Source organism: Medicago sativa, chromosome 2 (assembly GCF_051527215.1).
Source record: "Medicago sativa cultivar Bolivia chromosome 2, Bolivia_mono, whole genome shotgun sequence".
NCBI lineage: Eukaryota > Viridiplantae > Streptophyta > Magnoliopsida > Fabales > Fabaceae > Medicago > Medicago sativa.
Window position 1 is genome coordinate 68,936,501 of NC_140750.1, and position 4,519 is coordinate 68,941,019.

Genomic DNA, 4,519 nt, shown 5'->3' on the forward strand with positions numbered 1-4,519 from the left:
AGGTACTTCTATCCAATGTCACGAGGCAAAAGGTTTCTCTACCAAAACAGTGCATTGAAAATTATTACATGGAACAAGTAAAGAACCTTATAGAGGAAAAAATGTAGATCCTTAGAGTTTTCAGTAATATGGGAAAAGAATCAGATACCAAAAATAATAAAAGGCAACTTTGAAAATGTTTTTCATTCGGGCATGTCGTTGGTCTTTCTTTCCTCTTCATGCTATTAATTCATTGATGTTCTTTGTTTGGTTCTATTCATTGATGTTTATTTATAGCTTAATAAAATGTTCATGAAGCATATTATAAATGAAAAAATATAGAAAAATACATGCTCACGTTAGCGCGGAATAAAAATATACTAGCTTTTTCTATCGGGCCAAAAATCTTGAACCAAACAGACCATAATACTCTACATCCATTCAACATCTCATTTTTTTTCTATTTATTTTTCTCTCATGGTGTATACACCTTTAGCTGTACACATTTCTCTTGATGATGATGGGATGCTATGTTGGGAAAAATTACTGTAATGTAATGTAATGAAAATCAAGTGAATCATGAAAACAAGTGAAGGAGAGATAACTGGGAAAAGAGAAAAATAAGTGGAAAAGTGATTATTGAAAGGTTGTGTTTATTCAACTTGAGTAACTAACTGATTTTGCATTACAATGTACCTCTTACATACACAGGTCAATGCTAAATAAAATTTCCTAAGATATCTCAACAAACTAACCGACTAAAAGAGATAACTTGCAATACAAGTTATTAACAACTTATGAATTATTTCATTTATTCAAATCCCAACATGCTAGTGCATATAGATTGTCCGCCACATCCTGCAAAATAATAAAATTCCAAAACCATATAGTAACAGTATGTTGCGGATTCGTTGTGAAAACCACACCAATAAAAACTTGATGTGTGGAGCAAATTAATACCAAGCAATCAATTGAAGCGGATGACAAAAATAAAACAAACAAAATAAAACAACAAGAGAGGAGAGAGAGAGAGAACACGAGAATCTGTTTACCCAGTTCGGTCTAATGATGACCTACTCTGGGGGAGAGAGCAGCTCTCCGTTCCACTATAATGATATGAGTTTCTTTACAAAGAGATGTCAGAGGGTTACAAGAATCATTCTTCAAACCTAATTCTACCCAAAATCCCAGCCTCTTCCGGTGACCAAGAGACTCAATCCTAATAGTGCTTTGTTCAAGGTGAATCGAAAACAAACCCAACCCTAGTGTTGTTGCCAAGAGAATTCTCTATAAACCCTAGTTTTTATGTTGGCTTCTAAACCCTGTTTTTCTACTCTGCGTTTCATCTGATACAAGGTTTATATTTATAGTAAAAGTAACCCTTAAAATATGGAACAAATCTGCACTGAAAATACGTTTTCTTTATTTCCTTCAGCGTACCATCGTGCCACGTTACGATTCCATCGTGGCACGATTTTTCCAGTGCTTGCATCAGGATCTGCTTTCAACCCATCGTGGCACGTTGCTTCCAATCGTGGCACGTTGCTCTCCATCGTGGCACGTTTCTTCTGATCGTGGCACGTTGCTCCTGATTTCTGAACCTGATTTTAAGTTAACTCTTACAATTCTCCACCTTGACTTCAAATCAGTGATGATGCCAATTTAACCATCAATCACCTTGCTTCTCTCTCCAACCTTCATCTATTCTTCAATGAAGTTAATCAAGTCCAAGCAATGCTTGAATCTTGATCTTGGTAATGATTTGGTGAACATGTCTGCTGGATTTTCTTCCGATGCCACTTTCTCCACCATGATCTCCTTTGTCTCAATCATGTCTCTAACAAAGTGCAAACGAATGTCAATGTGTTTTGTTCTTTCATGATAGACCTGATGATTTGCCAAATGAATGGCACTTTGGCTATCACAATGTATCTTCACACACCCTTGACTAATCCCCATTTCTCCAATCATACCTTTCAACCATATGGCTTCCTTGACCCCTTCAACAAGGGCTATGTACTCTGCTTGAGTTTTTGAAAGAGCTACAACTGATTGTTGATTTGCCTTCCAAGTTACCGCTGTACCGAACAAAGTAAACACAAAACCTGATAGAGATTTTCTAGTGTCTACATTACCTGCATAGTCCGCATCCACATATCCTTCCAAAGCATCCCTTCCTGGTTGTGACCTTGTATACTTCAGACCACCTTTCAAAGTCCCATTCAAATATCTCAGAACCCACTTCAAAGCTTGCCAGTGCACTTGACCCGGATTTGCCATAAACCGACTTATCACACTTATTGCATAGGATAAGTCCGGTCTACTACAAACCATACCATACATGATGCTTCCAACCCCACTTGCATAGGGAGTACCCTCCATCTTGCTTTTCTCTTCATCGGATTGAGGACACTGCTTTATTGACAACTTTGTGTGATGACCAAGAGGAGTGCCAACGACCTTAGAATCTCTCATTCTGAACCGCTCCACCACTTTCCTCAAGTACCCTTGCTGAGATAAGAATAGCTCACCTTTGTTTCGGTCCCTTATGATATCCATACCAAGTATCCTCTTTGCATTACCAAGATCCTTCATCTCAAATTCATCATTCAATCTTTTCTTGAGCTTCTGAATCTCTTGCATGTCAGAACTTGCCATAAGAATATCATCTACATAAAGGAGAAGGTAGAGAATGACTTTCTCATTCCTCCTCATCATGTAAACACAACTATCATAGTTGCTTCTCACAAAACCAGCCTTTACTAGGAACTCATCAAACCGACGATACCACTGCCTTGGACTTTGCTTCAACCCATACAGAGATTTCTTCAACAGACATACTTTTGAATCATCTTCTACGAAACCTTCTGGTTGTTGCATATAGATAGTTTCTTCCAACTCTCCATGTAGAAATGCGGTCTTCACATCCATTTGTTCTAACTCAAGATCATACATGTTAACAATCGCCATAAGTACCCTTATAGAACAATGTTTTACCACCGGTGAAAAGATTTCATTGTAATCAATCCCTTCCACCTGAGTAAAACCCTTTGCTACAAGTCTTGCCTTATACCTTGGTGCTTCGACCCCTGGTATACCTTCTTTCTTCTTAAACACCCACTTGCTTCCCACTACCCTTTGATTCTTAGGTAATGAAACAAGTTTCCAAGTCTGGTTCTTTTCCAATGAAAGTATTTCCTCATTCATTGCCTTCAGCCAGTCCTTGCTTTCATTGCTTTCTAATGCTTCCCTGAAGTTCTTTGGTTCCGAGTCTTGCAATTCTTCAGCTGCATTCAAAGCATAACATATGAGGTCAGCATAACCGTATCTAACAGGTGGATTAATTTGTCTCCTTATCCTATCTCTTGCTAGCTGATAGTCAGGATCAATTGTTTCTTGGCCTTCACTCTCATCAGGTACCGGAGTCTGATCCTCCCCTTCCCTTTCATCAGTGGTAGGCTCCACCTCAAACTGAATTTTCTCTACCCCCGTTTCTGAGCTTGTATCCAGGTCTTTGCACTTCATCCCCATACGGGTCTCATCAAAAGTAACATCCCTGCTTATAATAAATTTTGATCCTCCAGGTTCCATCTTCCACAGTCTGTAACCTTTCACACCTTCAGGATAACCCATGAAAATACACTTCACAGCTCTAGCATCAAGTTTGTCCTGTCTCACATGAGCAAATGCTAAAGCTCCAAAAACTTTCAAATTAGAGTAGTCTGCCGGTCTCCCACTCTAAACCTCCATAGGTGTCTTAAGATCTATCCCTGTTGATGGACATCTGTTAATCAAATATGCTGCAGTACTAACAGCTTCTCCCCAGAAACTCTTGGACAATCCAGCTCCCAACAGCATACACCTCACACGCTCCAACAAGGTCCTGTTCATTCTTTCAGCAAGACCATTCTGTTGAGGTGTGTATGCCACGGTTCTATGCCTCTTTATACCTCGTTTCCTGCAAAACTCATTAAACTGCTCTGAAACAAACTCCAGGCCATTGTCAGTTCTCAACACTTTCAGTTTAGTTCCAATCTGATTTTCTATAAGTGTATGCCATTCTTTAAATTTTTCAAAAGCGTCACTTTTATTCTTCAGAATGTATACCCATACCCTTCTAGAAAAATCATCAATAATAGACATGAAATATGAACCTCCCCCATGAGTTTTAACTGATGCTGGACCCCAAAGATCCGAATGAACATACTCAAAAGGCCTACTAGATTTATGCACACCCACCCCAAACTTCACCTTGTGTTGTTTGCCTAATGTGCAATTATCACAGAAATCTAGTTTGTTCAATTTTTCATTCCCTAGCAAACCTTGTTTAGCTAGCTCAACTAAACCCCTCTCACTGACATGACCTAACCTCAAATGCCACAGTTTAGTTATGTCCAGAGTGTCTACACTAGCAACTGATGCATGACCTATAACAGTGGAACCATCTAAAATATATAAACCATGTATTTTAGACCCTTTAGCTATAATTAATGCACCATGAGAAATTCTCATCATACCACGTTCAATTCTAGTACAATAT